General features: G+C 42.0%; 1 pseudogene; it reads right to left on the minus strand.

The window, feature by feature from the left end:
• On the minus strand, nucleotides 1-25,467 carry LOC109682896 (polyunsaturated fatty acid lipoxygenase ALOX12-like; annotated as a pseudogene).
• Nucleotides 25,468-26,542: the final 1,075 nt, after the last annotated feature.

Below are 26,542 nucleotides of genomic sequence, written 5' to 3' on the forward strand. Positions count from 1 at the left end.
TCAGTCCTGAGCCTGGCACAGCACCACCTCAGTGATCTCCCAACGCCAGGCCTGCAGCTCAGGGTCCTCCCTGAGATAGAAGAGGTGCACGCTCCCCTCCATGTACCTGCCCAGAGAAGGGAATTGAGTTCTCTGAGAGTAGAAGGCTCCAGCCTCCTACCTCTGCTCCTCTTTTCTGGGTTTATGTCCAGCTGCTTCTATTTATCTGGGGCCACATTCTTCAAGACTTATTTTCTGGGACACTCTCAAGATTTTGTATATGTTTGTGTAGAAAGGAATGAGATGCTAGCAATTCCAGGAGTTTCCCCTATTGTACATGGCTGCTGCTAGACACTCTTCTTAACAAAATCCTTAATCTCACCAGATTCCTTGGTTTACCACTCCCAGCCTTCTTAGCCCAGGCTCCTGCCCTTATCTCAGTCTCTTCTTTTCAGACTACCCTCGCTCATCTCCTCACTTTTGCTCATCTATCCTCTGAATGGAGCTTTCTGCTGCTCCTATCCGAACCTCATTGTTTTAGTCTCATGCTGATCCACGTCACCACCCTGCTCTCCATCTCCTCTACCCCCAATTCTAAGCCCCCTTTCACCAACTGAGCAATGAGCAATGATCTTCCAAAGCTGCAAAGCATACTGGGCATACAGAGCACTTGGGATTCTCAGCAGGCCCCTGTCAGCCAGGTCATCAGGAGGTCAGAGGGAATGGTAGGTCAGCTGAATCACTGCCCGGCAGAGCAGGTACACATAGCCCCCTCCACCTGTGCTCACTGCCTGGGATAAAAAAGATGAGAACTTGAGGGAAGAAATAGGGCCAGAGAACTTTGGTATTTTACACAAAGTGTCAGATATGGAGCTCTTTGACTTTTAGAGAGGATAAAAGGAATAGATTCAGGAGTTCCACTTAGGGGTTAGGACATTCCAACATAGTTGATCTTGGATCCTGAAAGTGGCAGTAGGTCACAGAGAGTTGGACAAATCTGTTTCATCTCCAATTCCCTCATCAAATATTCCTCCATCTGAGATGAGTGAGGATCAGGCTTGGGTGTTGATTTCCATGTTGTAGCTGACATGGGGGACCAGGAGCTGGAGTGGAGGAGATTGGAAGGGGTGATTAATGGAGAGCCTGGCCTCAGCCCAGCATGGTATCCTGCTTTCTTCTTGATGCCTTTGTCCCAGTTACTACCTTGGCAGGCTGATCTGATTCTTTTGTCACTTCTGGGAGAATTGAGTTCTGGAGCCACGGTGATTAGGGTTCAAGTCCATGCTTTACCATCAACTCTGATACTTCCCTAAGACAATAGGTATGAATCTCACCTATCAACAGCAGACAATGATAGGATTTTTTAGATGTTTTGGTGCTGCTTATGTAAGTAGTGCTTGGAGAGTGTTTAGAACATTACCTGGTACACACCAGATATGTAGGGATACTTTAAAAATAACTTTTGACTTTTTAAAAAGAACATATGCTTTTCTTCTCCTCCTCTTCTTCCTCTTCCTCCTCCTCCTCCTCCTCCTCCTCCTCCTCTTTCCTCCAGTACTGTAGTTTGAACTAAGGGCCTGTACCTGCCAGGCAGGCACTCTATTAGTCATGCTACTAGCCCAATTTTTTTGTGGTACTGGAATTTGAACTCAGGGCCTTGTGCTTGTTAGGCAGGCCATTTATTACCTGAGCCATGTCCCCCTGCCCTAGACTTTTGATATTTTTAAGTACTTCCTTGATTATAAACATCCCTTCAGCTAGCCTGTCTACTCAAGGCTGCACCTCCAATTTCTAGTTGTCCTGTTTTTGTTTTTGTTTTTTTTTAAATCTCAGGATTGGGAGCTGGGGAAAGGTAGGACACCATCAGTTAGAATTAGAGGTGACACATATATCAACCTGCTTTATGAAGGGGAGGGCTATCATGAGTGCTGTTCTCACCCCAATTAGACACTACCTGGCTCCCCTCTCCTTGGCTATTAGAAAAGGCCACCTGGTCTTCATATGTACTTTCTTCCTTTTTTAGACTATTTTGTCATCATTTAGTCTTATTGATATGTGGAATTTATGCAGGTTTGGTATTTGCATGAGTTCCTAATGCTAGGCAGAGGGAAGGACCCAAATGATACCTCAGTGCTGAGATACAAAGCAGCTCATTGGCTGAAACTTCAGAAAGTTCATGAAAAGATACTGATGTCTTAGAAAGACTGAAACCACATGAGGAGAGATTTCAGAGGATAAACTATTCCTAATGTTAATCTTCAGGTTAATAAGTAATAATAGCAGTAAGAATCCATGTATTTGTAGCACATATCCTGGATCCCATTATTCTGCTACTTCACTTAATCCCTCAATAGCCTCAGGAGGTAGATCCTGTTATCTCCACTTAGAGGGGAGGACCCTGAAGCCCAAATTTGACCCTTGCAGTATGGAGACTCTGTACAGGGAAGCTTAGTGACATTGGCAGCCACAGTCCTCCTCTGTGTCCTGATAAAAAAAACCCAGCTGTCTTCCATGGGATGAGTTGTTATGGTGATGGGAAACAGCTGGGGGTGGGGGAGAACTTTGTAAAGGGATTTTGAGATATAAGTCCATCAAGTGGACTTAACCATCAAGCTCACAGAAGAATGCAATGCAGAGCCACCATGAGGTTTTAAAAAATCAGAAATTTCATAAATTCTATCTTGTCTATGATACTCCAGGACTGAAAGCAGTCACCACTACTTGTGGACAGGTCCCAGGTGGCGCTCCAGCAGAAACATAACTCAGATGTGCTGCCTGCCAACTACTCATCTATCTTACCAACACTTCAAATTCTCTATACCTAAAACCAAACACCTCATCTTTGACCCCCAACCTGGCTTCTTCTCATGACTTCCTGCTTCTGAAAACTTCTCTGACTCCTAAGTTTAAATCATTTTTGTCCCATTCTGCTACATCTAAAATGTTATATTTTCAAAACTTTTTGGCAGTACTGGGATTTGAACTCAGGGTTTCACACTTGCTAGGCAGGTGCAATACCGCTTGAGCCATTCCACCAGCCCTTCAAAACATTTTTAAAGCAAGCACAAGTCTTACTTTGCTGGACTTGCTGTTTATAAAATCGCCAGTACAACAGCACCAAATCCATGGGCTCCTGGAAGTTGCGGCAGTTTAGACCTCTCTCCAGTCTTGCCTCCAGGCATGCTGGAGCTACCATTTCCCCCCATTCAATGTCTTAGCATTTTCCCTTCCATTCTGTCACCACCATACTTATACAAACTCTCTACCCACCTCTGTCACATGCAGGTTAAGGAATCTGTTGGGCTGCTCTTCTGTTTTCTGTTTAAAGACTCCTCAGTTCTCCATCAGAACTCCCTCCCTCCCTCTCTTTATCTCTCCCCCTCTGTTCCTCTCTGCTATCTCCTCTCAATTCTAGAAACTGATTTGTAGGAGTTTCTCTGTATACTACTTGTCTTTCCATCTAAATGGTAAATCTATTTCCAAAGCAATGTTCTTGTTTAATAGACTATGTTTCTATTTTACTCTTAGACCCTCTGCTAGGAAATTACAGAGACTGCTTTAGAATTTGTGCTGAATAAATGCTAAATACTTGACTTCAAGGACAGATGGGATCTCTCTGTATTACTTTTAAAAAAACTGTATATGCATCTATAAGTATCTCAACAATAAAGTACTTTAAACATTGAAAATAAAATCAGAGGATTCAAGGTCTTTACATGGTTATCTGTCTCTTTTTCATTCACAAATTGCTATACAGGTTCTTTGTGGCAGTACCATGTGGATGTTTGTTGAGTGTAATGCATCATTGTTTCATGTTTTATATTGAACACTTAGGCTCTTTTAAATCCCCTACAACTTCTGGGCTGTTCCTCTCTCTGAGGTATGAGATAGGACAATGGAAGGTAGAGCCTATACCTTGAAGACAGGGTATAGTCCTGGGAGGCACCTCATGGTGGCCACAGCAATGACTTCACCCATCAGATGAGTGCTCAGCAAATGATTTTGGAGTTTGTGTAGTTGGAAATCTGAATTTTGGATCCAGGCTTTGGCCAGGAGCCAGGCAAGTGGACGATCTGAGGGCAGGAACAGTGTTGGGGTGAGAAAGCTGAAGGTAGGAGGCTGGAGCAAGAAGAAAGAGGAACCAAGCCTTCATTGACCTCTCACCACATGCAGGACACTATGCTCACTATTCTGAGGAAGACAGAAGTGACTATAGTAAAACTATTGCCTTCCAAGAGGTTATAATCCACTAGAAGGAATAGAGACACTTCCACTCTGCTCTCTTTAGCTGCGGTGCCACGTGTGTACCATGATGTTAGATTCAATGTAGGAGGTACTGGGCACAGGGAATCCAAAAGGAGGCCCTAGCATTGGTGTGGGAGAAATGTAGTGGGATCTGAACTATCAAGGGGGAACAGGAAGGAGAAAGGCAAGAATGAGACATTAAGCTACCTGTCAACTAACTTTGTGGGAACAAATATTTAAGAAAGAGGGGTATTCGGCAGATTCAAAAGTCACAAAGAGGTGGAGTGGCCTCAGGATGAGAGCCAAAAGAGGCCATTATAACTCAGACAGGTTCTTGCAGGTGAGGAATAACAAGGCTGCAAGCAATTTTGGGCGTGGTTGGAGACAGTTCTAAGTGAGAGCAGTGGGGATGGGGACAAGGGTCAAGGGTCTCTGTCCCTGATCAGAGGATGATGTGAACAGAGTCCTATGTTGGAAGGAGATTCCCTGTGTTGGAAGGAGATACCTGGTCAACCATGGGGTCCATCTTCAGCATGACAAGGCAGACATCCAGATATTGCTTCTCTCCTCCGATTACATTGACTGGAATTCCATGCAGAATGATAAAGTCGGTCTCAAACAGGGAATGAATCTGGGGAAAGGAGGCATGTATCCATGGTCAGAATTCAACATCTACCTGTAAGAAGGAGAGAGCAAAGAAAAAAAATGTAAAGGCATTCCATCTAGGTTCTTGCCATTACCCCACTACTGTAGCAGAATCTAAGTAGCAGAGCTGAAGGAAGAATGCAGCAGAGTATCAGGTCTAAGTCATCTCACTTCACAAAGAGGAAAAAGATCCAGTGAGGGGGCTCTTTGCTAGGACACTGCAGTTTGTTTGTGGGAGTTATAGGACTAGCCTTGTCAATCCATTGTACATCACAGATTAGCTCTCCTCTTTTCAAGATGTCCAAGTCCTTTTCCTAATGGTCTACTGCCATGTTGGCTGCCACTGACCTGGTTAGCTTCCCCCTGCATACCATATGTTTTTGGTGGTATGGGCTTGAACTAGGGGTCTCATGATTGCCAAGCAGGCACTTTACCACTAGAGCCAAGTCCGCAGGCTAGATCTCTAGATTTTTCTAGCAGGGGACTCTGTACCAAAGGGAGCCTCCCTTCCTCCATATGAATCTTCCCCTTCATCACTTCTGCCAGTCACCCTGCCAAAGAGAGAACAACAACATGTAGGAGGCAGTACCTGGAGTTCTTTCTCCAACTGGGCCCTAAGCTCCTCTGTCCCTTAGGTCAGCACCAGCCTGGAGGGCAGAATGGTGGAGTGTCTCAACAGCATGGGGCTGGCACCGTTGAGTAGCTGGTAGCCAGCACTGGTGAAACTTCTCTGTGGGGATAGGGTGGGGTGAAACATGGGAGGGAGGATATTTATTTACCTGGGTGCTCCTCTCATCCAGGCTCTACCCAGGGATTCAGGGATATGACTATCCTGTACTCAGCCCCTTTCCTTTCATTCTTGAGGCCTCTGTGAGACCACCAGTCTCAGCATGTTCTTATTTGGCAAGGAACTCTTATTTTGTCACACATAAAGTGCATTGGATAGGCCATCAGAAATGGCCACCGAGAAACTGTAAAACAGTAGAAAAAGAAATTAAAGAAGACGCTAGCAGATGGAAAGATGTTCCATGTTCATTGGAGCAGCAGAACATTGTGAATACCATCTGCAGATTCAATGCCATCCCTGTAAAAGTGCCAATGTCATTATAGAAATAGAAAAGTCAATCCTAAAATTCATAGGGAAGCACAAAAGGCCTGAAATAGCCAAATCAGTGCTGGGGGAAAAGAGCAATGCTGACTTCAAATTATATTACAGAGCCATAGTAACAAAAATGGTGTGATATTGGCACAAAAATAGAAATGTTGACTAAAGGAATAAAAGATCCAGAAATAAATCCACACAGCTACAGGCATCTAATTTTTGACAAAGGTTCCAAAAATATGATGGATAGAAGACAGCCTCTTCAACAAATGGTTTTTTGGAAAACTTGCTATCCACATGTAGGACACTGAAACTAGATCCCTATCTCTCACCTTGTACAAAAAATCAATTCAAAATGGATCAAAGATCTTAAAGTAAGACCTGAAACTTTATAATGACTGCAGGAAAACATAAAAAGAACTCTTGAAGGTAAAGGCACAGGTGCCACCTTTCTGGATAGGACTCCAATTGCAATAGCTCAGGAAATAAGAGCAAGAATTGACAAATAGAATTGCATTAAATTAAAACTATGCACAGCAAAGGACACAATTACCAGAACCAAGAGACAACCTACAGAATGAGAGAAAATCTTTGCCAGCTATTCATTAAATAAAGGATTAGCATCCAGAATATATGAAGAGCTTCAAATGTTAAAATTAAAAGAACAATTAATAAATGGATAAATAAATTGAGCAGACAGTTCAAAGGAAGAAGTACAAATGGTTAATAAATCATGAAGAAATGTTCAACACTCTTAGCAATAAAGGAATCAAAACTACGCTGAGATTCCATCTCACCCCAGTCAGATTGGCATTCATCAACACAACAACAGGATATAGGGGGTAGGGGCCCTCATACACTATTGGTCGGAATATAAGTTAGTGCAACAGCCACTATGGAAATCTGTGTGGAGGTTCCCCAAAAAACTAAAAATAGAACTATCATATGATCCTGCTATACCATTCTTAGAGATATATATATATATATGAAGTAACGTAAGCATAAAATAGAGACAGCTGCACACCTGTGTTTATAGCTGAACTGTAGAATCAGCCTAGGTGCCCCTCAAGCAATTAATATATTAAAAATGTAGTACACACACAATTGAGTATTATTCAGCCATAGAGAAGAATGTATTTGCAGGAAAATGGATAGAGCTGGAGATCATCATGTTAAGTGGAATAAGCCAGACTGAAAAAGACAAAAATCACAAGTTCTCTCTTGTAGGTGGAATCTAGACTGAAAAGAAAGAAAGAATAACAGAGATTGCTTGGGAACCAGCAGAAGTGGGGGAGGTGAGGAAAGGAAAAAGGAGAGGGTGAAGGGGGGTTGTGAATATGATTGAAGTACTCAATCCCAAGTATGAAATAGAATAATGATACCCATTAAAATTGTTTAAAAGCAGGGGAGAAGAATAAGAAACAGTACTGGGGGCAGAATTTGATCAAAGTACATAATATGTTGTACAGATATATGTACATATATCTGTACAACAAATATATGCTAAAAAAGAATAGCACTTCAAAATTCATAAAAAGAAATGGCCATCTAGGGATTTTGAAGACCTGGGGGAGTCACTGACTAGCTAGGTTACCTTCTTGCCCCAGAAGATCCTATTAAAATCTACTCAGTAGTTCCAGGAGTTCATGGAAGTGTAAACACGTTTGAAGGCAATCTCCAGAGCCCCAGGACAAGTATTAAGGGTGAAACCATCAACTTACTAAACCCCATCTGTTTGGGATCCACCAACAACTTTCACCATTTCCATACCCTGTTTTTACTGTCCATTCAAAGTTCTGCCTCTTCTCCTCATGGAGTCTCACACTTACAGGTAGGTCGTCCTTAAGTCTGCAGCTATTGGCGAGGGTAATCCTTCCTTCCAGGTGGACCAGCTGGAAGTTGAGGAGAAAGTATCAGGAAGGGTGTTGGAGTCCATGATGGGGGTAGGGACAGGAAAACGGTGGGACAATTGGGAGGCCTGTGGGTGGTGGTCACCAGTAGATCTGTTGTTTTTCCTTCAGTTTCTTCTCTGGATGCTTCTGGAAGACATCCAAGGCATTGTCTCCTGCCAGGTGGAGTGGGGAGACATTACAAGATACCATTTTGCTTTATCCAGTTTCATGGTACTCCTTGGCTTGTTCCAACCTCCCATTCTTTTTTCTATTGTTACTTTTTTGTTGTTGTGTTGCATGTGGGTACATCATAACATTTACAAAGGTTTTTACAATGTATCAACTATATCATACTTGAATTCCCCCCTCCACTTCTCTCCTCCATCTCTCTTTCCCCTGATACCTGGAACAGTTTCAACAGGTATCATTTTTGCATTTACATACATGTGTATTTGTTTGTACCATATTCTTCATCCTCCTACCCCTTTTCCCACCACCTCACCCCTCCCACTGTTGCCAGCCCCTCCCCAGGCAGAATCTGTTCCACCCTCCTGTTCTCTCTTTTTGTAGAAGAAAAAACATAAAAGCTGGGCGCCGGTGGCTCATGCCTGTAATCCTAGCTATTCAGGAGGCAGAGATCAGAAGAATCGTGGTTCAAAGCCAGCCTGGGCAAATAGTTCCGCAAAGCCTTATCTTGAAAACCTTTCACAAAAATAGGGCTGGTGGAGTGGCTTAAGGTGAAGACCCTGAGTTCAAGCTTCAGTACCGCAAACAAAACAAGCAAAAATCAAACCAAAACAAACAAAAAAAACCCATAAAAGCTAAAACTAGAAACATGACATTTTGCTAGTTTGAGATAAAGATAGCTACTACACAGGGAGTTTCCTTGTGTTGTTCCCATGCATATATATATTTAAGCTCCAATTGATTTGCCTCTTCCAGTCCTCTTCACTCCTCCCTAGTCCACTTCCCATGGTGGCCCCATCAGTTTAAAATTCTTATATTCATTTCGTTACAGTGAGCACATCAACCTCATTCGTTTTGGGTTTCCTTCCCTTGCCCTATCCCTCCCTTGCACAGCCTCCACTTAGTGTGACCAGTGTCCTATAATATTGCTGCATTTGTTGTAGGTCTACAATCCACATATGAGGCAGAACATGTGGCTTTTGGCCTTCTGAGCCTGACAAACCTCACTGAAGACGATGTTCTCCAATTCCATCCATTTACTTGAGTGACAAAATTTCATTCTTCTTTGTGGCTGCATAAAATTCCATTGTGTATAAATATCACATTTTCTTAATCCATTCGTCAGTTGTGGGGCATCTTGGCTGTTTCCATAGCTTAGCTATTGTGAATAGTGCTGCAATAAACATGGGTGTGCAGGTGCCTTTGTAATAACCTGACTCACATTCCTTCAGGTATATCCCTAGGAGTGGTATTGCTGGATCATATGGCAGACCTACTTCTAGTTTTTTAAGAAGCCTCCATACTGTTTTCCATAGTGATTGTACTACCTTACATTCCCACCAGCAGTGTGTGAGGGTTTCTTTTTCCCTGTATCCTTACCAACATTTGTTGGTGGTAGTGTTCTTGGTGGTTGTAACAGGAATAAGGTAGAATTTTAGTGTGGTTTTGATTTGCATTTCCTTTATGGCCAGGGATGGTGAGCATTTTTTAATGTGTTTTTTAGCCATTTGGATTTCTTCCTTGGAAAAATTCTGTTCAGGAGATTCCAAGATGGCAACTAGAGGGAGCAAGCAGAAAGCGTGCTTCCTAAAGTAAAATCTTGGAGAGATGCTGGAGATACACCTGGCAGGAAAAACCACCAAGAAAAGGCAAAACTCGGATCCTCCACACCCCTAGCCCACACATAGCATCCCCACTCCACATTAAACAGAGAAACCAGGAGAGCTCCCGCACTGCCAGATGCCAGCTCCCAGACTGCTTGGGAAGACACAGACCAACAGGTGAGCTAAGTGGCACATGGTAAACTAGCATAGCCCCCTGGACAGAATGACCCCCACCCAGGGAAAAAAGAGGAAAAAACAATCTGAACAATAAACAAGTAGCTAAAAGAAAAAAGACATTCAGCAAAGAAGGCGGGGACCCTGAGCTCCAGAGAGTGGGGGAGGGGTAAGCCCCACTCGAACTGTGAATAAACAAGCTACAGAATATTTCATCCAACTTCTGCACAATATACCTTCCTCTCAGCAGCCCATGGAACCTTCTCCAAAATAGATCATATCCTAGGGCACAAAGCAAGCCTCAGCAAACAATAGAAATTATACCATGCATTCTATCTGATCACAATGCAATAAAACTAGAACTCAATAGCAAAGATAAAGACAAAAAACATGCAAAAAGCTAGAAACTGAATAACTCATTGCTTAATGAACAATGGGTCATTGATGAAATAAAAGAGGAAATTAAAAGGTTCCTGGAACTCAATGAAAATGAAAACACAACCTACCAGAACCTATGGGACACAGCAAAGGCAGTCCTGAGAGGAAAGTTTATAGCCATGAGTGCATATATTAAAAAGACTGAAAGATCTCAAATCAATGACCTAATGATACATCTCAAACTCCTAGAAAAACAAGAACAAGCAAATCCCAAAACAAATAGAAGGAGAGGTATAATAAAAATAAGAGCTGAAATCAATGAAATAGAAACCAAAAAACCATACAAAGAATTAATGAAACAAAAAGTTGTTTGAAAAAACAAACAAGATCAATAGACCACTGGCAAACCTGACTAAAATGAGGAAAGAAAAAAACCCAAATCAGTAAAATCAGGAATGCAAAAGGAGAGATAACAAAAAACACCATGGAAGTCCAGGAAATCATCAGAGACTACTTTGAGAATCTATATTCAAATAAAATTGAAAATCTTGAAGAAATGGACATATTTCGATACTTATGATCATCCAAAACTGAACCAAGAGGACATTAAACACCTGAATAGATCTATAACACAAAATGGAATCAAAGCAGCAATTAAGAGTCTCCCTAAAAAGAAAACTCCAGGACCTGATGGATTCTCTGCTGAATTCTATCAGACCTTTAAAGAAGAACTAATTCCAACTTAAACCATTCCATGAAATAGAAAGGAAAGGAAAACTGTCTAACACATTTCATGAAGCCAGTGTTATACTTATCCCAAAACGAGGCAAAGACATCTCCAAAAAGGAGAACTACAGGCCAATCTCCTTAATGAACATTGATGTAAAAATCCTCAATAAAATAATAGCAAACCGAATTCAACAACACATCAAAAAGATCATTCACCATGACCAAGTAGGCTTCATCCCAGGAATGCAGTGATAGCCCAACATACAAAAATCAATAAATGTAATAAACCACATTAACAGAAACAAAGACAAAAACCACTTGATCATCTCAATAGATGCAGAAAAAGCCTTTGATAAGATCCAACACCATTTCATGATAAAAGCCCTAAGAAAACTAGGAATAGAAGGAAAGTACCTCAACATTATAAAAGCTATATATGACAAACCAACAGCCAGCACTATGCTTAATGGTGAAAAACAAACCATTCCCTCTAAAATCAGGAATGAGACAAGGATGCCCACTATCTCCACTCCTATTCAACATAGTACTGGAATTCCTAGCCAGAGCAATTAGGCAAGAAGAAGGAATAAAAGGAATACAAATAGGTAAAGAAACTGTCAAAATATCCTTATTTGCAGATGACATGATCCTATACCTTAAAGACCCAAAAAACCTCTACTCAGAAGTTTCTGGACATCATCAATAGCTACAGCAAGGTAGCAGGATATAAAATCAACATAGAAAAACCATTAGTATTTCTATACACTAATAATGAACAAACTGAAAAAGAATATATGAAAACAATTCCATTTACAATGGCCTCAAAAAAATCAAATACCTAGGTGTAAATTTAACAAAGGATGTGAACGCCTCTACAAGGAAAACTATAAACTTCTGAAGAAAGAGATTGAGGAAGACTATAGAAAGTGGAGAGATCTCCCATGCTCATGGATTGGTAGAATCAACATAGTAAAAATGTTTATACTCCTGAAAGTAGTCTACATGTTTAATGCAACTTCCATCAAAATTCCAATGACATTAATCAAAGTGATTGAAAAATCTACCATTAATTTTATAAGGAAACACAAGAGGCCATGAATAGCCAAGGCAATACTCAGTAAAAAGAACAACACTGGAGATATCAAAATACTCGACTTCAAACTATATTACAAAGCAATAACCATAAAAACAGCATGGTACTGGCACAAAAACAGACACAAAGACCAGTGGAACAGAATAGAGGACCCGGATATGAAGCCACACAACTATAATCAAGTTGTCTTTGACAAAGGAACTAAAAATATACAATGGAGAAATAGCAGCCTCTTCATCAAAAACTGCTGGGAAAACTGGTTAGTAGTCTGCAAAAAACTGAAACTAGATCCATGTATATCACCCTATACCAATATTAACTCAAAATGGATCAAGAATCTTAATATCAGACCCCAAACTCTAAAGTTGGTACAGGAAAGAGTAGGAAATACCTTGGAATTAATAGGTATAGGCAAGAAGTTTCTCAGTGGAACCCCAGCAGCTCAGCAACTAAGAGATGGAATAGATAAATGGGACTTCATAAAACTAAAAAGCTTCTGCTCAACAAAAGAAATTTTTCTAAACCAAAGAGACCACCCACAGAGTGGGAGAAAATATTTGCCAGCTACACATCAGGCAAAGGACTGATAACCAGAATATCAAAAAACTAAATTCTCCCAAAATTAATGAACCAATAAAGAAATGGGCAAGTGAACTAAACAAAACTTTCTCAAAAGAAGAAATTCAAATGGCCAAAAAACACATGAAAAAATGCTCACTATCCCTAGCAATAAAGGAAATGCAAATTAAAACCACACTAAGATTCCACTTCACCCCTGTTAGAATAGCCATCATTAGCAACACCACTAACAACAGGTGTTGGCGAGGATGCGGGGGAAAAAGGAACCCTCTTACACTGTTGGTGGGAATGTAAACAGGTACAACCACTCTGGAAAAAAATTTGGAGGCTACTTAAAAATCTAAACATTGATCTACCATATGATCCAGCAATACCACTCTTGGGGATATACCCAAAAGACTGTGACAAAGGTTACTCCAGAGGCACCTGCACACCCGTTTATTGCAACACTATTCACAATAGCCAAGTTATGGAAACAGCCAAGATGCCCCACTACTGATGAATGGATTAAGAAAATGTGGTATTTATACACAATGGAATTTTATGCAGCCATGAAGAAGAGTGAAATGTTATCATTCGCAGGTAAATGTATGGAACTGGAGAACATCATTCTGAGTGAGGTTAGCCTAGCCCAAAAGACCAAAAACCATATGTTCTCCCTCATATGCGGACATTAGATCAAGGGCAATCACAACAAGGGGATTGGACTTTGATCACATGATAAAGTGAGAACACACAAGGGAGATATGAGGATAGATAAGACACCCAAAAAACTAGATAGCATTTGTTGCCCTCAATGTAGAGAAACTAATGCAGATACTTTAAAGTGACAGAGGCCAATAGGAGAAGGGGACCAGGAACTAGAGAAAAGCTTAGTTCGAGAAGAATTAATTTAGAAGAAACACATGCACAGGAAAGCAATGCGAGTCAACTCCCTGTATAGCTATCCTTATCTCAACTAGCAAAAACCCTTGCTCATTCCTATTATTGCTTATACTCTCTTCAACAAAATTAGAGATAAGGGCAAAATACTTTCTGCTTGGTAGCAAAAGGGTGGGGAGGGGAGAAGAGAGGAGGGGAGGTAAGGCAGGGGGTGGGGTGAAGAGGGGAGAAATGCCCCAAACATTGTATGCACATATAAATAAAAGGAAAAAAAGTTCTGTTCAGTTGAGTTGCCCATTTCTTTATTGGGTCATTGATTTAGGGGGAGTTTAGTTTTTTGAGCTCCCTGTTCTGGTTATCAGTCCCATGTCTGATGTACAGCTAGCAAAGATTTTCTCCCATTCTGTGGGTGGCCTCTTCAACTGAGAGACCATTTCTTTTGTTGTGCAGAAGCTTTTTAATTTCATGTAGTCCCATTTGTCAATCCTTTCTCTTAGTTGCTGAGCCACTTGAGTTCTACTGAGGAAGTCCTTGCCTATGTCTATTGTTTTCAGTGCATTCCCTGCTTTTTCCTGTACTAGTTTCAAGGTTTCACATCTGATATTAAGGTCCTTTATCCACTTTGAGTTCATACTTATACAGGGTGACAAACATGGATGTAGTTTCAGTTTTCTGCAGGCAGATATTCAGCAACATTTGTTGAAGAGGCTGTCTTTTCTTCATCATATGTTTTTGGCACATTTGTCAAAAATTAGGTGGGCATAGCTGCATGAATTCATACCTGGGTCCTTTATTCTGTTCCACTGGTCTTCATATCTGTTTTTGTGCCAGTACCATGTTGTTTTTATTGCTATGGCTGTGTAGTATAGTTTGAGGTCGGATTTTGTGATACCTCCAGCGTTGCTCTTTTTGCTTAGTATTGCCTTGGCTATTTGTGGTCTTTCGTGTTTCCAAATGGAATTTAGGGTTGATTTTTCAATCTTTGTGATGAATGTCATTGGGATTTTTGTGGGAATTACGTTGAGCATGTAGGTTGCTTTTGGTAATATAGCCATTTTTACTATGTTGATTCTGCCAGTTAATGAGCATCTTCTGAATCTTCTTCTGACTCTGTAATCTTCTGAATCTTCTTCTGACTCTGTAATCTTCTTTGATTTTTTTTCTTCAATGGTTTGTAGAAGTCATTTATATCCTTTGTTAAGGTTATTCCTAGGTATTTGATTTTTTTGAGGCTATTATAAATGGAATTGTTTTCCTATATTCTTTCTCAATCTGTTTGTTGTTGGTGTACAGAAAGGCTACTGATTTTTGTAAGTTAATTTTGTATTCTGCTACTTTGCTGAAGCTGTTAATGGTGTCTAGGAGTATCTTGGATCTTTTAGCTATAAGATCATGTTACCTGTGAATAGGGACAGTTTGACTTCTTCTTTACCTATTTGTAATCCTTTTATTTCTTCTTCCTACCTTATTGCTCTGGCTAGGAATTCCAAGACTATGTTGAATAGGAGTGGGGAAAGTGGGCACTGTTGTCTTGTTCCTGACTTTAGGGGAAATGGTTTCAGTTTTTCCCCGCTAAGTATGATGGTGGTTATAGGTTTGTCAAATATAACCTTTATTATGTTGAGGTACATTCTTTCTATTCCTAGTTTCATCAGGGCTTTTCTTATGAAATGGTGTTGAATTTTATCGAAGGCTTTTTCTTCATCTATTGAGATGATCAAGTGGTTTTTGTCTTTGCTTCTGTTAACATTCTGTATTCCGTTTAATGATCTGTGTATGTTGAACCATCCCTGCATCCGTGGGATGAAGCCAACTTGGTCATGGTGAATGATCTTTCTGATGTGTTGTTGGGTTCGGTTTGCCATTATTTTATTGAGGATTTTTGCATCAATATTTATTAGGGAGATTGGCCTGTAGTTCTCTTTTTTGGATGTGTCCTTGTATGGTTTTGGGATGAGTATAATACTGGCTTCATAAAATGTGTTAGGCAGTTTTCCTTCCCTTTGTATTTCATGGAAAAGTTTAAGGAGAGTTGGTTTAGTTCTTCTTTAAAGGTCTGGTAGAATTCAGCAGAGAATCCACCAGGTCCTGGACTTTTCTTTTGGGGAGACTCTTGATTGCTGCTTCAATTTTAGTGCATGTTATAGATCTGTTTAGATGATTAATATCCTCTTGCCAACCTCCCATTCTTAATGTATTGCACCACACTCATTCCTTTTTCTAAGTCCTTGGTCATTACTCCATCTTAGGCCCCCTCCCTTTCTTGATTTCACCAATCTTAGCTCTCATAATTGTCCTGAGATAAAAGTACATGCTTTCCACCCTTTTTTAACCCTTCACTCAAATTTCCCTCCTTTTCCTCATTACCTATGAATTCTCTTCTTAATCACCTGCCATGTCCACACCTGTCCCACCTTATCACGTATTACTTCTGTTAATCTCACCTGTTCTGTCTTCTGTACACACCTCACCTGTCTTCCAAGTGATATATTTCATGTTAGGCACACTTTCATCCTGAGACCTTCACTAATGCCTCCCTCATTGCTTCCTAAAATAGGAAATTCTGTGTCCACCACCCTCAACTCTACCATCTCACTTGCCCTAGAGGACAAATAATTCCCTGCTCTACCTTCATCGCCACATAGTTTATATTTGTTAGCCTGTCCTGTTCCTATTCTCACCTTATTTATGTGCACATCGTTTCCATTCTCACGTCCCCTTGCCCTCAGTTGTCTCTCTTACTAATCACAAATTAAAGCAAGAAGTCTCTCTTTGCTGTCTCCATTCACTCCAATCTCATTCTCTTTTACTTCTGGACTGTTACAGTTTTCATTTCCCCTGTCTTGCATCCTGGATCCCTGCCCTTCACCATCACGTGCCCATCCTTTCTGTAGCCCCCTCCCCCATCCCTTCCTCAGCGCCTTTCCACCCCGCACTTCCCCGCTGCCCGCTCAGCTCACCGGTGCCCTCGGGCAGGCTCAGGACGCCCTGGCCTTGCACCCAGCGGTAGCAGGGGAAGGCCGCCTGGGCGCAGGCTCCGGGGCCCCGCACCGTGATGCAGTCGCAGAACCACGCGTCGTCCACCAGTGAGTGCTGTTTGCGCAACTTCACGAACTGTAGAGGTCCCAAGTCCTGGGGAACGTCAAGGTCAAACTCCTCCACCTATGGGGGCCAGACCCGCCAGACTGAGCAGCAGGGACTTGGAGAGGCCGTTTTGAGGGCAGCGTTGCCCCTTTGTGTGTGGAGCCTCAGTTTACCGTGGCTGCATCACCTAGCTCTCTCCCCCGTACAACCTGTCCGTGTGTCTCAGACACCCTGTTTTAGACTAAGGGCGAGGGTCGGCAGTGCGCTGCCTGGGTGACCTGAATGACGATGGAGCAGCATACTCGCTCACATCCAGCCGTTGTCTGAGCTGCTGTCCTGGGAGGAGCTTCACGTCTAACTACCTGTCACATGTTCTTCATGGTTGTGGAGCGATTTGGAGGAGTTGGAGGCTTCCAGGACCAGGGTCTGGTGAACAAAGAAAGGGGCTGAGCCCAGCCCGGTTTCCTATTCCCAATCCTGTCCCTGACCTCACCCCAGCAGATTCTTTACTCCATGGAAGTCCCAAATGTCACGGTTGTGCCATCACTCATTCCCCTACCTGTCAGTCACTGCTCCTCTCCCACCCTCCCACCATCATCCTATGGGGCAGGTGGTCTGGGTCCCCACTCCAGCCAGTTGACCTCGCCCGGCGCCAGCCGCAGCTGCAACGCCAGCTCCGCCTCCCTGTGCACCCCAACCAGCCACAGCCTCAAGCGTCGTGTGACCCAGAGAAGAGCCAGGCCCCCGTGGCCACCCTGGCATGTGGTTGATGAATCTTAGGAAATGCGTTGTGACCCTCTTGTCAGGTTGCCTGCTGCACCAGTTCCCAGCTTATTAAGCAGGAATCTGGGTGTCTGCCCACTATAGGTTTGGGGCACTCCTGGTCTGCACCCAGCCAAGCCGGATCCAGCAATTGTCCCAAGTGTGGTGGTGGGGAAAGGGCTGTTCCTCTCAGCGCAGTGCAGAGAAGTGGAGCTTTGAGCAAGGTGAGGGGCCAAGCATGGGTTCAGAGAGGACAGGGTGGGGACTGGGAGAATCCGTCAGGAATTTCTGTCCTGGTCTCTCATCTTCGCCCCCCTCTGTTTTGATACCAAGTAGCACAGGTGAGCATTTCCTGAAGGGATCCTGGGTGCCAAGGCCTCTCTCTACATCATTGCCTCTGCTTCTGTTAATGGTACCCACTCCTCCCATCTACCAGGTCTGCTGAGGAAGGGTGATTGGGACAATCAAGACTTCAGGGGAATATTAGAGCCTTTACTCTATCCCTTTGGTGATTTAGGGTTTTGTTTTTTCCTTTTGCTTTCTACCCAAACACCCACCCTCAAGGGAAGCCATCAATTTCAGTAGTCTGGTGTGCCTCCTTATTCCCACTTCTTCCTGTTTATAGAATTACTTATGGTGGTTTTGGTGATTTCTTCCACAAAAACAAAGCCACATAATTTTTTGTTGTTGTTGGAACTTACTTTTTATAATACTGATGCAATTAATGAAACACAATGTGAGATAACTCCATGATGGGACTATTCAAATATAAGTAGAGATATATTTTCATTATTTCTTAGGATTCTTACTTATTTGGAGGTATGGGGTTTGAACTCAGGGCCTTGTGCTTGCTAGGCAGTTGCTCTTCTAGACTGGAGCCACACCTCCAGTCCTTTTTACTTTAGGATATTTTTCAGATAGTGTCTCTCTTTTTGCCCACCAGCCTGGAACTGCAATCTTTTCAATCTCCATCTCTGAGTAGCCAGGATTACAGATGTGAGCCACTACACAGGGCCACATCTTTGGGGCCTTTATGGTGTTATCCATAGCTACAACTACTGTGAGGATTTTAATGTATATAAATATCTCTTTCTCTCTCTCTCTCTCTCTATATATATATACATGCATACTATATACAGAGCTTTTATATTATATCACAGAAATATAATTTCCTCAAATGAGATTTCTGGGTAGAATGGTATGCATATACTTTACGTGAATATTATATAATTTCTTTCCAAAAAGCTATAACATGGTATTAGAATGCTCTTCTCCTTACATTGGCACCAGTACAAGCAGTTAACACTTTTCGTCAATCTGGTGGTGAAAAGTGTGAAAAATAGGGTAAAGGAAGGGTCTGGGATTTCACCCTGCTTACAAGTGAACAAGTTAGCTTGCTCACATTTGCCAGCTGGCAAAAGACACAAGACTCCTGGTTCAGACCACAAGGACTTTATTATTCACAGGAAAAGTAATGACCATACTTTATATTCACACTGGTTCCTCCTGCTCCACATCCCATGGGCCTAGATGAGTTCCATTACAGGGATGGACAACTGAGTTTGAGGCTCTCACACTATTATAGTAAGCAGAAGTCTTCTCTGTGTCTAGAAGACCCTTACCTCACCCATTGAGGTGTTTCTCACTGCAAACACAACCATTAGACTCACCCTAAGTAGAGGACACAGAACACTGTGTTCTTGGCATGAATGTTTCTGGGCACTCAGAGCCCATGACAGATTGCTTCTCCCAGTACAAAGTAGAATCTTAGCCACTTAAAACCCTCCAATAGCTTCCTGTTGACATAAATTAATGTCTAAGTTCCTTGACAAGGTGTGGTAGGTACCACATGTCCAAGCCTGCTCTGAGTTTAGTGGTAAAGAAACAAGTAGACCAGAGAAGTATTTGTATGTGGTACACCAAACTTCCTTTCCATGGTAACAAGGCAAATTCCGAGCATTTCCTTCCCCATTCCACTAATGTAAAGGCACGAAAGGCAGTAAGTCCATTTTCTAGGTTCCTTTGCCTGGTGGATTCTTTACTCTGCGTGAGAACCTTGAGAACTGATCATCTAGCAAGATTATGTGTTGCTCCAGGGAGGAGGTCTCCCAAAAGGAGCAGGCCTCTATCTGGGCCTTGGGTACCAAGTTTACAATGATGTCAGAAAGAAGAATTTTAGGAGACATTGAGGTAGTGACTAAGAAAATTTAGTAGTAAAGGAAAGCAAAGATGGAAAGACAGCACACAGCCCAGACATGGGTGTGGGCACATCTGATAACAGGGTGCTTTAACATTAGGGTTATTTATGGTGAAAAGTGTTGGGGTTGCCTCAAATTCACCTTAGCATAAGTGCTCCCCTTTGTTTTGATGCCTGGTATATTTAGTAATTTTCACAGTTACATTATTTTATCAGTTGGAGGACAGTCCCTGCCAGATACTCCTTCCCTTCAAGACAAGAGTCCAATTTTTGTAAACACCTTTTGTGGCCAGAGGAGTCATTTTCCCAGGATAAGTGTCTTTCTTTACAATATTCTTGCTTAGTTCCCAGAGCACACTAATTATTTGGGCAAGCAAGAAAGGTCAGAGAGAAAAAACTGTTTTTTCTTTTTACTAAACACAGCTTATTGGGGGAGTATAAGGCTTAAAGAAGACAGTGCCTGTGTGCTCTTAACCAAGGTATTTGTTCAGTCCATGGTCATTGGTCCCATTGCTTTGGGCCTGAGGTGAGGCAGAAAATCTTAGCAAGGGCCATATGATGGCCAGGCATGATGGCTCATGCCTGTAATTCCAGCTATCCAGGAGACCATAGGTAAATGGGAAGTGTGTCCAAGCCAGGTCTGTGCAGAACCTATCTGAAAAAAGCAAAAAGAGCTGGGGGTGTGCCTCAAGTAGTAAGAGTGCCTGCCTACTAAGCATGAAGCTCTGAGTTCAAACATCAGTACTTCTGAAAAAAAAAAAAAAACACCATGGAATTGGAGCAAAGTTGTTCACCTCAATGACAGCCTGGAAGCAAAGAGAGAGACAGTAGGGACCAGGGGCCCAATATTCCTTTCAAGGACGCACCCTCAGTCACCTTATTCCTTTTAGTGGGTTCCATCTCCTAAAGATTACACCACTTCTCAATAGCTCCAGAATCTGGCAACCAAGATGGTAGCATGTGGGTGATGGGGACATTTCAGATCCAAACCATAACAACAAAGTTTCATCATTTAAGAGGCACTCAAACTGCTTTTGCTAAAAGCACTGACTCCTTACTTGGGCACACGAATTAACTAAAAACAGGAGAAGCTTGGTATCCCTACCTCCATTTTGTATCCATCTTTGCTCTAAGCCATTTTCTTTGCAATCTTCTTGGGTTCCAGGAAGGACAGGACTGATAACACCTTTATGACAATGGACTGAAACTTCCCCTAAGGAACAGTGGAACGTGCAGGACAGACCACCCCTCTAAACAAGGACAATTACCTATAATGATGAGGCTGCACCCTGCAGCAGGAGTAATCATCTCATGGGAACCAGATGGCTCCCATCAAGTGATGACACCGATAAGAGCTTCTCCAGAACCCCTCTGGGAACCCCTGGACTGAGATAATTGTCAACCAGAACACACCTGTGACTGAACTGTTTATGCATACTCGTGTCCCCTGACCCCGGTTCTTTTGTCTACTTAAACCTGTAGTTCATGTCTGTACCCTGAAGATGGCTGAAGATGAACTGAGTGCTTACTCTGCCTCTTTCCATGGCATGTCCCAAACTGTGTAATAAGCCACCTTTCTCTGCCTTCACCAGGTCTCTTTATTTGGCATTTAGGGGCGGGTGGCTGGGCCTGGCATATGGAATCTCAGGAATTTGGATGTTTGGTCCAAAACTCTGGTTTCAATCATGATAAAAATACACTGGTGAGGTAAATACAGTGCCAACAGAAGGTGATTTTCCTGTTGCATATGTCATGCAGCATTTGGAGGGACTGTGAATTCTTGTTAAAAAATCACAGTTGCTTGCAAGCCAGATTTCACTTTTATTGTTTTATGTGCTAAACCCTGAAGTTCATTGGGTTTGAATCTCTGGACACTGTAGACCCATTAGAAGACAGTTCTCAATGTCATGAATTGTAGTGCCTGAAAAACACTCGTAAGTTGATTAGCTTAAAAAAAAAAGTCCTCCAAAGACTAAATGGGAACAATTATAAGAAAATAATTATGGTGGAGATGTCTGTGACTCCTTGGAAATGTTGCACTCTCTGTATTTTCTATCTTTAGTGAAGTTTGAAGCAATGTGTATAGGTCAGAGGTCTTCATGAGGTAAATGATCTCATCTTGTTAGCTTAAATTTATTTTTGTTTTTAATTTTATTTTATACAATGTGTAGACAATTTCCTGTTCTCTGCATTTAGAAGTATATACAGTATAAATCTGTTAATTCTGTAATTTTAATAATTATGATGTAACTCCATCCTTCCTTAAAACGTTCAAAATAAACCCTTTATGTGCAAAAAATAAATTTCATCATGAAACAAACTACAGTGACTTTCTCAATCTGTATAATCAAATTTTTGCACATCTTTCACACCTTACTCTTTCTGAGTCAGCCATTAATTAAGGTATGAACAAATTTAAATCAAGTCCAAGTCAGTGTCCTGGCCAATTACCAAGCCAACAGTTTTAATATAAAATGTAACTTCTCAGAAGGGATCTATCTAGTAAGTGAAATAGTAGTGATGGAATCAGAGTATTACTGCATTAGTTTGCTAGGACTGCCATTAAAAAACTCCCCATATTCTGGATGACTTAAATACCAGAAATTAATTTTCTCACAGTTCCATAGGGTGAAAATTAAGTTTCTTATTAGGTCTCTCTCTTTGGCTTGCAGATGACCGCCCCTTTGCTGCCTTGTCATCTATCATCCTTCTGGAAGGCAGCTATGCTCACCACTATACCACCAAAGCAAGCTCTATCATCCTTCTGTACACGTGAGCTCCTGGTGTCTCTCTCTGTGACTTAATGGGAGGAAGGAACGGGAATGACTGCTTAACGGGTGTAAAGGTTCTTTTGGGGATTAAGAAAGGGTCTGGAATTAAATAGTGGTGACAGTTGCACACACTGTGACTTGTTACCTAGTGTACTGCCTATGTGACGTAGCTGAATTTCTACCCCACCCTAAACTTGTTTATCCTTGAGATAAGATGCTTGAAGGCCAGAAATTTCAGGTGATTTAGCCAAAACTATGTGAATGTAAGATGGCTGCTAGAGTGACACCAGACAACCTCTGACTTCACTATACTCTAATTTCCATGCTAAGTGACACACCTACCAGCAATGTGACAGGAAGAACCAGACCATAAAAAGAGCAAAAGAGGTGTTGCCTGAGTTCTAGCAAATCTCCTCTAACTCCAGGAAAAGACATGAATTTTCCCCTTCTTTATTAGCCTATCATTTCCTCTTACATCTTTTATATTATCTCTTTGTTCCAACCCCAAACTTTTTTTTTATTCAATGCCAGTTTTATTTTTATTTTTTTTTCTTTTATTATTCATATGTGCATACAAGGCTTGGGTCATTTCTCCCCCATGCCCCACCCCCTCCCTTACCACCCACTCCGCCCCCTCCCTCTCCCCTCCACCCCCTCAATACCCAGCAGAAACTATTTTGCCCTTATTTCTAATTTTGTTGAAGAGAGAGTATAAGCAATAATACGAAGGAACAAGGGTTTTTGCTAGTTGAGATAAGGATAGCTATACAGGGCATTGACTCACATTGATTTCCTGTGCGTGGGTGTTACCTTCTAGGTTAATTCTTTTTGATCTAACCTTTTCTCTAGTTCCTGGTCCCCTTCTCCTATTGGCCTCAGTTGCTTTTAAGGTATCTGCTTTAGTTTCTCTGCATTAAGGGCAACAAATGCTAGCTAATTTTTTAGGTGTCTTTGTATCCTGACACCTCCCTTGTGTGCTGTCACTTTTATCATGTGCTCATAGTCCAATCCCCTTGTTGTGTTTGCCCTTGATCTAATGAATGCATATGAGGGAGAACATACGATTTTTGGTATTTTGAGCCAGGCTAACCTCACTCAGAATGATGTTCTCCAATTCCATCCATTTACCAGCGAATGATAACATTTCGTTCTTCTTCATGGCTGCATAGAATTCCATTGTGTATAGATACCACATTTTCTTAATCCATTAGTCAGTGCTGGGGCATCTTGGCTGTTTCCATAACTTGGCTATTGTGAATAGTGCCGCAATAAACATGGGTGTGCAGGTGCCTCTGGAGTAACAGTCTTTTGGGTATATCCCCAAGAGTGGTATTGCTGGATCAAATGGTAGATCGATGTCCAGCTTTTTAAGTAGCCTCCAAATTTGTTTCCAGAGTGGTTGTACTAGTCTACATTCCCACCAACAGTGTAAGAGGGTTCCTTTTTCCCTGCATCCTCGCCAACACCTGTTGTTGGTGGTATTGCTAATGATGGCTATTCTAACAGGGGTGAGGTGGAATCTTAGTGTGGTTTTAATTTGCATTTCCTTTATTGCTAGAGATGGTGAGCATTTTTTCATGTGTTTTTTGGCCATTTGAATTTCTTCTTTTGAGAAAGTTCTGTTTAGTTCACTTGCCCATTTATTTATTGGTTCATTAGTTTTGGGAGAATTTAGTTTTTTAAGTTCCCTATATATTCTAGATATCAGTCCTTTGCCTGATGTGTAGCTGGCAAATATTTTCTCCCACTCTGTGGGTGTTCTCTTCAGTTTAGAGACCATTTCTTTTGATGAACAGAAGCTTTTTAGTTTTATAAGGTCTCATTTATCTATGCTATCTCTTAGTTGCTGTGCTGCTGGGGTCCCATTTAGAAAGTTCTTACCTATGCCTACTAACTCCAGAGTATTTCCTACTCTTTCCTGTATCAACTTTAGAGTTTGTGGTCTGATATTAAGATCCTTGATCCATTTTGAGTTAATATTGGTATAGGGTGATAAACATGGATCTAGTTTCAGTTTTTTGCAGACTGCTAACCAGTTTTCCCAGCAGTTTTTGTTGAAGAGGCTGCTATTTCTCCATCATATATTTTTAGTTCCTTTGTCAAAGACAATCCAACCCCAAACTTTGAGAAGTTGATTTGCGAAGTGGCTTCCCACTTCTCCATTCTGTGGCCATTGAATAAACCTGTGCTATTGGGCTCAACTTCCATATTGTTAATTAGCCTCACAAGCCTGATCGGGGAAAAGACCTTACCGTAAGGGTCTCTCCTTCATAACGGGGGCCAACAGTTTCAAGTACATTGAAAATCATCAAAGTATAAACTTCTGAATTGTTTAAATGGTCAAATTTTGGTTCCAAGATGGTTGAATAGAGGTGCTCAGTGCTGGCCTCCTTCCCCACAAGGAAGAACCAAGCAATAAGTGAACAGCTACATTTCAAGTTTCCTGGCTGAGGGAGAACACAAGGACTCAGCAGAGGAGAGATAGGAACTCTGCAAGACAAGGAGACCTGGGAGGGCGGCATGGAGAGAGGAACCAAGCATGCTAGCAGCCACCCTTTCCTCCCCAGCTACAAGAAGCCCCATTGAGGGAATGGGATGGAAGGGGGGAGTCGCATCAACCTGCCCTAGCAATCCTGGCTACAGGAGACTTCCACAGTTGTCACAAAGCCAGTTATGGGAGCTACCTTGACTCTACTTGGTAGTTTTGCTTAATAAAAGGCACTCACATCCTGCCTATCCTTGCCCCTGCCAACCCTCAAAGCCCAGGCTGCTGCATCTCAGTGCCATCATGAGAATGGGGCCACTGTCAGAATTCATGCTGGCCTAGGGGACAGATGCTTCTGTATACTGCCTTCCTTTGGGCCTCACAACATTCTACCACACTACCACAAAGGGCTGCAGCCTCAGGATCTCAACTACATTCAGCAGCACAGCTGTGATCCCTGTCCCCACAGCCCACCCCAGGTCCCTCAGCCCCTGCATTGCCCTGCACTACAGGGGTCAGGGCATTGCTTCCTGTAAGACCTGAGAAACCAAGAACCCTGGGACCTAGGACCTGTCTCCTTCCATTTGCCACTGCCTTCCATGTCCGGCTACCTCTGCATCCATGTTACACTGGGCCTGAGGGCACGTGCTGTCTGTCCCCAACACTGTTAGGGCTGCCATTGCCAGAGGCCTGGCAACAGTAGAGCTTTCCCAGTGGTGCCTAAGGAAATGAAAAGAATCAGTAAATCCCAATGCAGAAGGATTCCAGATGGTTTATGCATGTACCCTGCCCTCAAAGACCTGGATCATAATCTTATTCCTAAAGGGTGGGCTACAAATAATGACTCTTTTCTTTGGGAAACATGCGTGGGAACTTTATAGTAGGAAATCCTGATAAAAATGAATCCCACAGGTGGTGGAATTTAGCATCATGAGTGATAGGTCTTGTTTATCAGGTGGACCCTTGATATGATGTAATGAGAACATAGGTTCCTGCCTATGTGAACTTCCCAATACTTGTAATCATCACAGGAATATTAGATAAATCACAAAATAAGGACAATTCTACAAAATACTTGACAAGTACTCCTTAAATGCCATCAAAAACCAGAAAAGGCTAACAAACTGTCACAGTTAAGACAACCCTAGATGACTTGAGACCTAAATGTAATGTTGCATCCTGAGGGATCTTGGAAAAGAAAAGTACATTACATAAAAACTAAGTAGGGCTGGTGGAGTGGCTCAAGCTGCAAGAGTGCCTGCCTACTGCCTAGCAAGTGTGAGGCCCTGAGTTTAAATCCCATTTCTGCCAAAAAAAAAAGGGTGAATAAAGTATGGATTTTACAAAATAATTACGTAAACTGGCTTTGCTGTTACAAATACACACTGATATAAGATGTTAATAATAGGGGAAAACAAGAATAGGTGTGTAGAACTTTGTATTATCTTTGCAACTGTTAGGTAAATCAAACTATTTTAAAATAACCTCATTTAAATTACTACTGCAATACATCTTACATATGCTGTGGTTCATTGAAGTGTAAAAGTATAATTTCTTAATAACTGATCTGTTCTTATTCTGGAAGCTTTTATAATGTTCTTTGTGGTTAATATTCTTTAATCACCTCAGTATATATTTGGGCATGGGTGATTCCACATGGCTCCTGGTTGTCACTAGATAAGCCCTTTGAATGTGAGTCTTTATCCTTTCCTGCTGCCTTCCGAGAGAGTTCCTCATTCCAAACCTCCAACTCTG

This window comes from Castor canadensis, chromosome 11 (assembly GCF_047511655.1).
Source record: "Castor canadensis chromosome 11, mCasCan1.hap1v2, whole genome shotgun sequence".
NCBI classification, from domain to species: domain Eukaryota; kingdom Metazoa; phylum Chordata; class Mammalia; order Rodentia; family Castoridae; genus Castor; species Castor canadensis.